Raw genomic sequence first — 13,748 nt, forward strand, 5'->3', positions numbered from 1 at the left:
TTGAATAATGATGAGTATATCTGAGAGTAATTCACTAAAATTTGTTTTCAGGTCAATAAGAACTTTTCAACAAATATCCTTATTTAAATAATCTTACGCATCCAGAAGAAATATGTTCTACAGTTATTTTGAGGGTAGAATCAGAAGTGGTTATTTTTCCCTCCCCTTAAAAAAAAACTTTTGTTTGAAAAATTAATTTCATCTAGCTCTTTACTTGTTGATTGAATCATTTGTCATTTTATAAAGACCATCTAGAGAGACAGAAGGTATCAAACAATTTATAACACATTCTAAATAACCAAGTATGTTTAGTAGACTTCCTGTACTACAGAGCCCTGTGTTTGGAGAATGGAGGACTGACAGCCCTGAAACCTTAAACCTGTTTGTGTGTTTCCATGGAGATAGTGGCTTAAGTTATCTAACACTGGGGTTTTGTGGTTTACATCTAAAACTTTCCTTAAATCCCAAAGTTAATTTAAATTTGAGACATACAGCATCTTTCAAATTTTATTTCATGAAGTTCACAACACTATGGACTTAATTTTCAAGACCACAAGTCAAAATTCTCCAGAAGTGTGAATTAATATCTGAAAGTCATAGGCAGAGAGCCAGAAAGCTGCCATGCCCAATACAGAGTCCTTTTAAAAAGTCACCAGCTCTGGGAGCCTGTGATTTACATTAACCTCTCCACAGTAGATTCAAATTGTGACCATGCTCATGAGATATACTCACATCATTAATGCTGAGGTCACCCTGTGTCCCAATTTAGAAATCCAAATTTGTCTCCAGAATATGTAACTCTTCGGCATGAGACTGAAGACAGACAGGACAAACGGCAGTTGGAGGAACCAGACTACAACAGTCTTTTCTCATCCCCCGTAAGACTAGGAAGAATTTAAATATAAGCAAATGGCATAGATTTTCAGAATAAATTATCCCCCAATAGATACCTAAGATGCCCACTCAGATTATGCAATACGTATATGTAGTTTCACATGTCACTCTTTCTATGTGAGAGCACTATATTACACTAAAAATGAAACAATATGTACAGATATATGTGATCTTTTTCCATTTCATATCTGTCCAACTTCCTGGTTTTATTCCTCAAGAGAAATTCAAGAATTAATAAGGACCAACACATGAATTTATATTTGTTTAGAGAAAGTAACAGTATCTAGGAAAGTGAAAAGTTCTGTCTAGCCAAGAAAACACACACACACACACACACACACACACACACACACACACACACACAAAATGTTGGCATTTTTGATATTTAAAATACATTAGTCTTTAGCATACTTCATATGTAAAAGAAATCATTATAGACTTTTAAAATCTTGGCTGTGAACAAGACTCCTAAACTCTCTTCCTAGTGTCAGATCCCTACTACAGAAATCTCAGCTTTAATGGAATGTCTAATAGCCTTCCTTTTCATTATTCCTTTCTCTTTGTTGTTATTTATGGTTATACACTTTTAAAAAAATGTTACTTTCCTTTTCATTGTTTAATTTTTCTTTTTCATTTAAAACTCTTTTAGACACCGTATTTTGATCATGCTTTTCTTTTGCCCAATAACTCCTTCCAGGTCCTCTCTTCTCATACAACTTCATCCTCTATCTCTCTATATCTGTCTCTCTGTCTTTGTCTCAAAACACAAACACTAAAAATCAGAAAATAATAGGATACTAAATTAATATGTAACATTCAGTTCTGTGTGTAAACTGAATAGGCATTCAGAATTCAAGACTATGTAATGTTATTGGTGTTAGTCTGACAGAGCAGAGAGCAGAGATGAACAACATAGCAGTTGTGGTTAGAAGTCTGTTGCAGTATGGACAGTTGTTTAAATGTAAAATGGCTCCCAAAGGCTCATGGGCTTTAACACTTGGCCCCCAAGCTGCTTGCACTGCTTTGCATAACTATGTCCTCTTTAGAAAAATAAATGAGAGAGAGAGAGAGAGAGAGAGAGAGAGAGAGAGAGAGAGAGAGAGAGAGGAGAGAGGAGCCTGGGAAAGCCTTGACTGTTATACCCACCTAGGGTTCTGGCCAAGCTCTCAGATGTGGTCCCTGAAGATTCCCCATAATACAGGCAAGTGGGGCTTCTTCCACTATTGTGCATTCCCTGAAAAAATATACCAAAATCCCCCTGAAATTGTGGGACATAATAAATCTTTCTGCACTTAAAAAACTGTTTAGAGATTGCATGATTGTCGATGGAGATCTGAAAGATTATGTAAGATAATCTTGGAATTAATCATTGAAATAATTAATAATATAATTAATAGTTGCATTGGAATTCATAATCAATAAAAATGTTGAACAATGCAAGGTTAATATACAAAGTCAATTGCTATCCAGTATACCAATAATTATAAAAAGTAATTTGACATTAAAAATATAATACCTTTCACATTATCATCTCTCAAAACAAATATTTAGGCATTAACTAACAAATCTATATAGTATCTATATAAGGAGAGTCACAAACCTCAGAAGAAAGGAATTGAAAAAAAAACTAAAGGGAGAAATATCCCATATTCATTGGTAGGAAGACTCAATGATCTTAAGATGTTAATTCTTTATGACTTGAATTACAGAGTTAATGTAGTCCCAACCAAAATCCTAGTGTGTTACACCACAGATGTTGCTATTGTTTGGGTGGGATTTCTTCAGAAAACAATGTGCCAAAGGCCTTTTCTCCAGGGTAAAAACTATTGGGACGGGGTAAGACACCAAAGGTGTAGACTCTTGGTCACTGGGTATATACCTGTCTTAGTTTGCCTCCTACTACTGCTATAAACACCATAGCCAAAAGCAAACTGGAGAAGCAGTGGTCATATTTGGGTTACACACGACAATCACAGTCCATCAGAAAGATGAATCCGGGGCTGAATTCAAGACAGGAACCTGGAGGCAACACTGAAGCAGAAGCCATGGAGGCATGCTGCTCACTGACTTACTTCTCAGGCTCGTGTTGTTCAGCCATCTTTTTTATACCTCATTGACCACATGCCCAGGGGTGCCTTCCATGAGTGGACCCACCTGCATAAATCATTAATAATTGGGCAATCTGGTAGAGTCATTTTTTTTCATTTGGGGTTTCTCTTCGTAAATAACTGTATATTATATCAAGCTGGCAAATAAACAAACAAAACCAAACAAATAAATAACAACAACAACAAAAAACAACAGCAACAGAACAATGCCCTTGAACAGTGTGGTGCGAATAAAGTTTCCAAGGGTCTCTCTGTTTCCTGGTACGAGATGGAGCAGTTTGTCCACCATGCAACCCCACCCCACTTATTCTATGCTGCTCTCCCTTGCCCCCTGTGTTGTTCTCACTAGAGGCCCAAATCAGCAGGATACCTGGTCATGAATCTACAAAATTATATGATTAGAAATATCTTCCTTTTCATAACTTAATTGAATCCATTATTTCCTTTTTATAACAATGCAAAAATAACTACCATAGATACTGACTAATCAATTCTAAAGATTGTATGGATATGCAAACTATTCCAGAAATGCCTTCACAGCATTAAAGAACAGAAATCAATCAAGACTGGCAACATTCAGCTTCAAAACCAACTACAATGGTGAGTAATCATGACAGTGGGTTTATGGGTAAAATAATAAGACACATACGTGGAAAGAGCCTGAAAGTAGACCCACCCTGCAGAAGCAGATGAAGCATGAGAAAAGAGTCAGGCAATTTAACAGAGAAAAGATTGTGTACTCAACATGATGTTCTGAAACCACCATTTGTTCATGTGCAAGAATAAAAATGACTAAGCCCAGAGGTTTGCATTAACAAGGTTGACCTTAAACTTAAGTAAAAACAAGCTCCCAGAAAATAGCATAGAAGAAAATCTAGGTGACCCTGCATTCAATGTTAGCTTTTTTCTATTGGATTGTTTATTCATTTATTTATGTCTGTCTGTTGGGTGGGTGGTTTGGGGGTCTTGGGCACTCTGCAGTACACATGTGGAGGTCAGAACTCAGGTTCTCAGCTTTGTTGGAAGGCACCTTTCTGCTCTGAGCCATTTCTTACTGCCAGCCTCCATATTTGTTTTGCAGATAATACGCCAAAGATAAAACTCATGAAATTAAAAAAAAAAGGTGAACTGGAATTAAATATAATTTAAAATTTCTTCCCTGCAAAAGACTTTATCAAAAGACCACACAGTCTGTGAGAAAATTGTTGTAAATGACATCTGACAGTTATTCAAAATGCATCAAAGGCTCTTAAAATTCAAATTAGTAAAACAAGCAGCCAGATTTGAAAACAGCGAATATAAAAAAATCTGAACAGATAGCTCATTAGAGAAGATAGATCAGTGACAGTTAAGCATGAACAATGTTCGGCACCAAACATGATGAGGAACTTGAAAATTAAAATAAAACACTATTGATATCACTACACATCTACTGAAATCTCTAAAGTCAAAAACACAGACAGCACCAAGTGCTGAGGGGCTCTCATTAATTATAGATGGGATGCAAAATGGAAAAGTCCATTTTGAAAGAAGTTTGGCAACAGTCTTCATGATTGAATTCCCTTGCTTTCCAGTTTGTGGGTAAATTTATGTCCATACAGAAACCTGCATACAGGTATTTTTAGCAGATCTATTTGTAGTTCCCCAACCCTTAAATCAGCCAAGATACCCTTCAACAGTGAATGAATAAATACATTGTGGTACATTCAGATGACAGACTAATATTGCATGCTAAAAAGAAAGTGGGCCATCAAGCCATAGAGAAACATGGAGGAAACTGCTGCATGGAGAGAGACAACTGGAAAGAATAAGGAACTGTGTGATCTAATGATAGAGAGTCCTCAATTTGTGATGCTTTTGCTCGTGCTGTTGTTTTTGTTTTCCTTACAACGGTGCAAAAGGAAAACGAGCGCTTGCTCTGCACCTTTCTCAGTCTAGTGCTTTGCTCCACAGCATTCCTCAGCAGTGCCTACCTTTTGGCAAATCTAAACGTTCTGAGCACACTAAGAATAGGCAACTCCATAGATTAGACAATATTAAATGCATTTTCAACTCATAGGTTGTTGTTAATTTACAGTGTGTTTATCAGGATGACCTCTTATTATAAGTTAGGGTTTCATTGCTGTGAAGAGACACCATGACCGTGGCAACTCTTATAAAGGACAGCATTTAATTGGGGCTGGCTTACAGGTTCAGAGGTTCAGTCCATTGTAATCATACCAAGAACATGGCACTGGAGGAGCTGAGAGTTCTACACTTGTTCCAAAGGCAAACAGAAGACTGACTCACACATGGTTAGGAGGAAGGTCTCATTACCCATCTCCACAATGACATACTTCCTCTGACAAGGCCACACCTACTCCAACAAGGACACACCTATCCAACAAGGCCACACCTACTCCAACAAGACCACACCTTCTCATCATGCCACTCCCTGGACCAAGCATATTCAAACCACCACAGAGAGCATCTGTATGAAAGAGGAAAAACAGCAAAAAGGCTTAGAGAGAATTTTTTTAAAGCAGAGCATTACAGTTTTAGCTCCACAAAACTACTTTACATGATTCTGTCCTCACCCACAAAATCCACAGAACACTTGCAGTCAAGAGGGAACCTCAGTACAAACTATGGACTTTGAGTGATAGTGGCATGCAGGGTCATCAAGTGTACTATTCCTTGCTGGATATTGATGGTTGAGGAGACTATACTTGACAGAGAAGTACATGGGAATTCTCAATCCTCTAAGGATATAGTTATCCTCTCAACTGAAACATTCTATTCTGAGGCTTATACAACTCAGGAGAATAAGAAAGTTTTAAAAACTCTTGAGTTCCACACTCCTGCCAAAGGTTCTAAAAACACTAAATGGTTGCTGAGGAGCAGGCTCTTGTAGAGGTGCCTAAAAGTTGGGCAGACCTTAAGATATGCAACCTTTATGCAGAGTCACCTATGCTGGAGTGGGCCCTTCAGTAATGTCTGCCCTTTGGCCATTTGTGCTATAATAAGTAACCCCTAACCCATGCTCCTGAAAGCAATCCAACAAACCAACCCACTCACTGGGATGGAATCATTTTCTCGGTCTTCCTTCAGACACTTCTCCCATAGACAATATAAAATGTTAGAGACACTTGGAAGAGAGACTCCCCAGGGAGGAAACATGTCATTTAACAATACCACCCATTTTTTTTCTAAAACTACGTAAAAGAAACAAAGTCCCCCCCCTTTCCACACACCTGATCACCATCCCCATTCCCTTCCTCAACTCCTCCCTTACCCAGTTTCCTCCATCCATCCAGAGAGGGTTGGGAGTGAGAATCGGAATCAGTGGGGTGGGGAGAGTTGGAGGGCCTCTCTGGTTACTAGTGGGATGTCTAGAATGGGAGAGGTTATAGGGGATCTATGAGATTCCTACCATAGGGGGATATAGGGTCTGAAGTGGCCACTTCCTGTAGTCAGGACTTCCAGAGAAGGCAGAGGGACATCAATCTACCAACAAAACCTTCAACACAAAATTTATCTTGCCAACAAGATGTCCAGGGATAAAAATGAAGCAGAGGCTAAGGGAACAACCAACCAATGATTACCCCAACTTGAGCACTATCCCATACGAGACAGCCAACCCCTGACACTATTAATTATACTCTGCTGTGTTTGAAGATAGGAACCTAACATAACTGTCTCCTGAGAGGCTCCATTGAGCAGCAGGTGGAAACAGATGAAACAGAGACCCAAGGACAAACCAGGCAGAGCCCTCAGAGCCTTGTGGAAGAGTGGAGAACTGAAGTGAGCAAGTTGGAGGGGTGAAGGACACCACAAGACCCACAGAGTCAACTAACCTGGAACCATAGGGGCTCAGAGAGCCTGGACCACCAACCAGGGAGCATGCAGGAGCTGAACCCAGGCCACCTACACATTTGTAGCATGTGTACAGCTTGATCTTCATGTGGATCCCCTAACAAGTGGAAGGGGGCTATCTTAGTCTTTGTTCCCTGCCATTGAATTCCCTTCCTCTAGCTGGACTGCCTGGTTGGGCCTCAGTGGGAGAGGATGTGCCTCGTTCTGCTGGGACTAGATGCCCCAGGATGGGGAGGTATTCTGGGTGAGGCTCCCCTTCTCTGAGAAGGGAAGGGGCAACTGGGGAGGGGGATTTGTAAGGGTAGGAGTGGTAAGAAAGAGGGAGGAGGGCTGATTTCAGAATGTAAAGTGAATGAAAATAAAAATAACAAAATTGCCAGACAGGTGGAGGAGGGGATGGGTAGGCGATGTGAGAATTTCTTAAACTTCAAGGTATAGCCACAAAGTCAGCTTCCAATACATTTGCTAATATCCCCTGCAGTGAGGGAGGGCCTATCAAGGTCATTCATGAGAGATGCCTAAATTATGGTAACTGGAAAAGAGACTTCTCTGGTTAAATGATCTGTATGTTGGGGGCCAAGGACCACAGACGACAGCAGAGCTGGGACCTTGGTAAGTGACTCCCTGGATTTCTGTTCTCTTGTCCTGGTGAGAATTGGGAGGAAGTGTGAATCAGCTGATATAAATATATTCGCTAATACAGAGCTCAGCTTTCACAAAATGTCGAAGCCACGAACAGGCACATCATAGAGATGAGTGAAGTGATTCCAGCCTGTCTTAAACAGGTCAGGAAGTTCCAAACTCAAGGAAAGGACATAGAAAGGAAAAAATAATGACTGCTTCTAAGAAATAATTGTAGGGATGCTAGGACAGGGGCCTCAGAATTTCTTATTGGTGTCACAGGAAGAAAGTGGAGGGTGTCCTCCAAAATAAATACGACTTAAGGCAAGTACAGGATTCATGTTAGCATCCAAGTAGAAACATCCAGTGGTTAATTTGGAATATGTGATAGACAGTCAGAAGAGGGATAGAGGCCAGAGGTATAGAGCCAAAAGCTGTTAGCTTCAAGCTGATAGGTGAAAACATAGGTACCAATAAGATCCAAAGCAGGGGTGGGGGTGGGGGGTGGGAATCACAGGACTGCAACTTCCGAGTCCTCCAGGTGCTCAAGACTGTGATACGTGGCTGGTAAAAACAAAGCCACTGCACCTCCATCCCTGTAAGCCCTTTATGCCCTCTTCCTCCTATTCAAACACGGGGTAATTAATCAAAGGAGACAAAAACTCCTAAAGATTTGCTCCTCATTGCCCTAATCCCGTCCTCTCTGGGCCCCTCTCCAAAGTTTTCACTGAGTAGCTGAAGTGTATTTGAAGCTGTCCCTTTCGGTCAATACCTGCCAAGGAGTGTCACCAAGTACGTTGCATCTAGCAAGCCAGACACTTAAAACAGTGATGACAATAGGGTTTGTGGACATGACAGCTCACAGGAATAGCTAGAGGCTAGAGGGATGCACAGGTCAAGGGTCTTCCAAAATTTGTGTTTCTATTTAATTCTTGCAATGCTGCTGCCCTCATTAGCTCCCAGGTTCACACTATTGTGAGAGTTCAATCCTTCCCTAGCCATTGTCAGAGTCAACAGTAGCCCTGTCCTCTCTGGTCCAATTGTGTCGTCAGTTCTGTGCCATGCCTACATTTGTCTACATGATCTTTTACATTTCTAGGACAATGAGTGTCCAAGCTTTGACCACTAGGAGAGAAGTTTGCATTTTCTCTCACTATTCTTGATGTTCCTAATTTTACTGTTGCATAGTCATGCCTGCAGTTAAAAACTCCTTTGGGGGTTTTGTTCAGTTTGAGGTTTTTTTAGTCCCAGATCTAAACAAGAGTACAAAGCAAGCCATCACACCCACATGTTTTATTCTGTTACCAGGATCATGTCTCTTATCAAATGTCATGGAGACATCTGCCCTACTCCTCCTGAGACTTACCTAAAGACCTGGAAAAGGAATATTTAGAGAGAATAGAATCAAGCCACCTTTCCCTTGCACCCAGTATGAGATCCATATGGGTGCCTTAGCTCAATGCAAGTCCACAGACGTGAACTTGAGAAATTCATTCTCTCTCTCTCTCTCTCTCTCTCTCTCTCTCTCTCTCTCTCTCTCTCTCACACACACACACACACACACACACACACACACACACACAGAGTAATGAACACTCACTCCCTGTGTACTTCAGTAGCTCCCATGTCACTGTCGGTTAAAACAATTCTAAAAGGAGGCTAAGAACAAGCCATGATGTGAAATGGGACCTTTATTTTAAGTGATTCACACCTGGATCCCTTCCTGTTTTTTTTTCAAACATGGACTCATTATTCAAGCACATTCAAAAAGTTCTTGTGAGTCGGACGGTGCTGTGTATTTTACAAAGCTAATTAAACGGACATACTACTCTGAGCACTTTTGATCTAGAAAAGGCAGCAGCTTAAGTGCTTTAGAGAAATGAATTCAAAACAAAAGAAACTGGACTAGTGGCACACAGCTACAAGGATGTGCCACAAGGGTATATGTGTCTGGTATCAACTGATACCAAGTGGACTGTCCATCTTGCCTTGGGATCTCATCTTGACTGAATGTTGTGTCGCGTTATATCTGTTGCTCCTTTGGTATTTTTCGTCTTGGAACAAAGCTTAGCAGGACTAGGTAACTTTGTTCCCTGCAATTCTACAGAGAGAAAGCTCCTCAGAAGTAAACTAGCATCCTGAAAGCAGGGCCCTGACATTGCTCCCTTTTCTCAGACCCCTGACATAGGTCTTTGCTTGTTCATATTGAGTCTGTCCTGATGAGTCCAACATGAGAGCCATTTCTTTTCCAGATTTTCTTTCTAGAGTTGTCTGCCCATCTTCTGAGCACAGACCCTAGGTTTCTCTCTTCCATCTAAATAAGGAACATACCTAAGACCAGAAAAAGGGTCATAGTTAATGACAGTTAATGAGAACACTGTCATACCCTGGGTTACTGTATAACAGAAGGAGTTTCAAAGTACACAGAAAACCAAGAATTAAATTATTTTTGAATAATTTAGCAAAGCAAATTGCCAACTCTTGGATTTTACATATATATATATTAATTTTATGAGTGTTTTGTTTGTATGTTTGTCTGTGTACCACATGTGTGCCTAGTATCCGCAGAGGTTAAAGCAGGGTGTTGAATTCCCTGGAACTGGAGGTAGGGACAGTGCGAGCCACTGTGTAGGTGCTGGGAATTGAATATGAATCCTTTGCAAGAAGAAGAAGTGTTTTTATCTGCTGAATCATTTCTCCAGCTCCTTGGTGTCAGCATTTTAACGAAGAGAGCACTGCTTCGTAAGATAGCAGACTACATTTTCCATTAACAGTGACCTGGCTCTGAAAGAAGGTACTGGTGAAGCTAACGGAAAGGAACCTCTTAAATCAAGTGTGGGTAACCCAGTAGTGTCAGGTCAAGACCTGGGACATCTCAGACAGTCTCCCAAGCCATCAGTTTGATCTTCCGTGGTTGACTCTAATGTATCCCGTCTGTGTGCTCCCTTCAGCTCCAGCACTGCCTTGCCTTTGTCCCTGTGTGAGGAGTGAGCATTTGGTGAGGCTGAGTACTCCGCAGGAAGGTTTCTCTGGTTCTGTCCTGTGAATCATGCCACTGACTCTGTAGCTGCCCGGGAGTAGAAAAGCAAATCTGTGCTCTTTCTAAGAGTCATGCTACTCAACCTTGAATTCAATAGGCTTTCCGCATCCTCCCCTTGAAGCTTCTCAAAGACATAACCCTATGTGCTCTGCTGACCGCTGACATATCTTGTATGTCTTTTCAATGGGCTTAGGTTTCTCAAACCCATAAGGTGTGTTTCTTGTCAGAAACTTTGGCTTTGGGCCCAGAAGTATAAACCATTCTTGGAATAAGTGGGCCAAATGTTCTGGATTTTTGCTTAAGATGAAGAAAGAGAAAAATACAAGAATACCATGTAGAGGTGGACCACAGACATAAGGGAGGCCAGGGGGTGAGGGTCTAACTCTGCCCGAGGCACAGGTGAGGCCACAGATAGGATGAATGGTTTAAGATAAATCTTCAGATCTATAAAATGTATCCCTTATTCAACCTTCCAAAATATTTTTTTTTAAATTGGGAAGTATCTATATGAATCATTCCCTCATCCTACCTAGTTTATAAACTGTACTCTAGAGAGTCCAGAAGCGTAGCAAAAAGACAAATCACAGATTTTAGTGTGTTCCTTTACTAATGATGACAGTAAAAACAGTGACAATTGAAATAAAAATAGATGTATATATTCATGTATACACATATATTAATATATATGCATGCGACTATTTTTTCTTTAGGTTTGCCTAGAGCAATCACGAAGATCTAGTTCATCCAGTTTTTTTCTACCAGCCTTACTTCCCATGCCTAATTGTAACATGCATAGAGACTGACGTGAGTTTGAGTGATTGAGTGAAATCTGACTCACTGAACATCCTAGGCCCAGTAATTAATACCTTGTCAAATAAGAAGACAGGGATGCACTCAAGAGGAACAGCCTGGGAGTAATTATATAGTGGCCAGGTTAGGGTTTAGTAAGTGACACTGACTTATTGGTCCTCAGCTTCTGACATTGCCTGTCAAGATCAATTTATAATGGAAATGATTCATCTACCCTTCTCATTCTGAGATCAAGTGTGTGTCCTCTGCTCCTGGGAGTCTAACTTTCCTTGGCAGACTGATGGAGTCGAAGCCTAATTAACATGATGATAAATCACATGGCAGCCATTGCCTATTACCCAAGCCTCAGATAACCTATCCGTGATTAAGACTGTCTTGTGCCGAGTTCCTGTCCTTATAGAGGGTCAATCAATACAAGAACTGAGCTGAAGTAAATTATAGTCTTTCTTGGGGGGGCAAAAAATAAATAAATAAATAAAACAAATACAAATCCTGCATCTTGTATAAGACAAAACATAGAAAAGACTGAGAAGAAAATAAGACACAACTTGACCCCCTTCTCTTTCACAATTAAATGTATTCTCCATGCGTGGATACGAGTCAGTCAAGCAGCGACTGCTCTGCTGGTTATCTACACTGGACAGAGGACACTGGTGGCTTTCCTGGGACTGCACAGAAGTTTATCCCTAAGCATCTAAGGAGGGTAGAGAGACCTCATGTCAGTGACCAACAAAAAGTTGAAGTTTTAGTAAATGCTGCAAAAGTGTGAAATGAAAAAGGGTTTGTAACTTACCTACATTTTGGTGTTCCATTGTGTCCAAGATGGCAGATGTGAAGGCAGGAGTTTAACGCAGGCACACCCACAATGAGTTATTTAGAATAGGCCAGCCTGTGAGCATACCTGTGAGGGACTATCTTTATTGGGTCTCTTTATTTAGTCCTGGTTTTCTGATATCAAATGTTGGAAATTAAACAGTATAACGAATAAGAAGACTTCACCAGAGTCTGACATGGGGGCATTTGGTTGGAAAGAACAGGCAATCTAGAGAAACCACACAGAGCAGCCAAGAGCTACAGTCTGAGACCAAAGTAGAAAGAAAAATAGCTCATTACATTTTCTTGTACCAAAGAAGTTTATATGTTTTATAATGTTAGGACTGATTTTACTTTTCAGAAATTTAATTACCCATTTGAAGCCTTTATAAATTCCATTAGCAAGATGATGTTTACATCTACAAAGTAAAGTCATATTTTATATCTTTGTGTCTAAAATGTTATTTGTGACTCATTTTGCTGAACTTTCTGTGGAATACTATGATTTTTATTAAGAACAAACAGCCAATGGGTACACAAATGACATTTCAATTATATAAAATAGCTCAGTATTCACAGGCAAGATGAGATACAATGTTAATTATGGCAAAGTAGTGTCGAGCCAGTACATCCTTGCCCAGAACAAAGTGCAGGAATAGTGGTGCCATAGCTCAGGCCTCCACGTGCCTCTCTGAGGTGGCAACTGGATTCAGTCAGGATTTCAACAATATTCTGAAGCTGAAACAGTAATTTCCACGGTGATGGTATGATAGAGGTATTGAAATATTTGTGCAGGCTAAAGAATGGGGTGATGGCTGGTGTTGATTGTGAACTGGACGGGTATGGACTCACTTAGGACTCGAGCCTCAAGCCATGTTTGCAATGGAGTATTTAGATTTGGTCAGCCTCTGGGCATACATGTGAGGGATTGTCTTGACTGAGTGACATCGTTCTCTAGGTTTGTGTCCTGTATTGCATAAAAAGGAAATGCTAGTTAGCCTTGTGAGCATTGTCGTTCTCTGCTTCCTGTCTGAAGACTCTCTGTGACCAGTTACACCTCATGCTCTGACCTTCAGGACTTCCCAGCCATGGTCTGTGCCCTTGAATTGTGAGCTAAAATAAACCCTTCCTCCTCTAAAGTGCTTTTGTCAGGGTGTAATTATCCTAGCAACAGGAAAAGCAACTAAGACAGACGGGGTGTAGTTATTAGAATTAAAGAACCCATACGAGCTTTAGTCACCAAAGACATAGAAAACAGGAAACCTTATCCCCTAACTTCATTTTGTTTCAAACACTTGAAATCTGGGATAGGGAAAACATTGGGTAGAGTAGAACCACCTTTCCGTCTGTATAAATTATATTTTTAAAGAATCACTACGCTGTCCATAACCTGTCATGGTCTCCATGTCTTCAATGGCCTGGACTTTCAAGGTCAACCTGATAAGAGAAAAGCGGGGACACAGAAGAGAGCTCTGAGACTATCGTTACACCAAGAGTTGTGATTTGAGGATGAAACTTTTGGAAGAAGAAACCAAGAGTTACACCAGTTGAATATTTACAATGGGAATCTGGAGAACTAAAAAGGTAATGGTAAGTCCAGTGTTAGC

The 13,748-nt window shown here is 40.4% G+C and overlaps 1 long non-coding RNA gene across 1 annotated transcript in view; it reads right to left on the bottom strand.

The window, feature by feature from the left end:
• Positions 1-13,748, bottom strand: part of LOC148004286 (uncharacterized) — a 68,065-nt gene that overhangs the window by 24,801 nt on the left and 29,516 nt on the right. The window contains exon 3 of the long non-coding RNA XR_015627920.1: positions 2,041-2,128. This is a non-coding gene — a long non-coding RNA (uncharacterized LOC148004286). The remainder of the gene's footprint in view (positions 1-2,040; positions 2,129-13,748) is intronic.

Source organism: Rattus norvegicus, chromosome 8, assembly GCF_021556685.1.
Source record: "Rattus norvegicus strain SHRSP/BbbUtx chromosome 8, alternate assembly SHRSP_T2T, whole genome shotgun sequence".
NCBI lineage: Eukaryota > Metazoa > Chordata > Mammalia > Rodentia > Muridae > Rattus > Rattus norvegicus.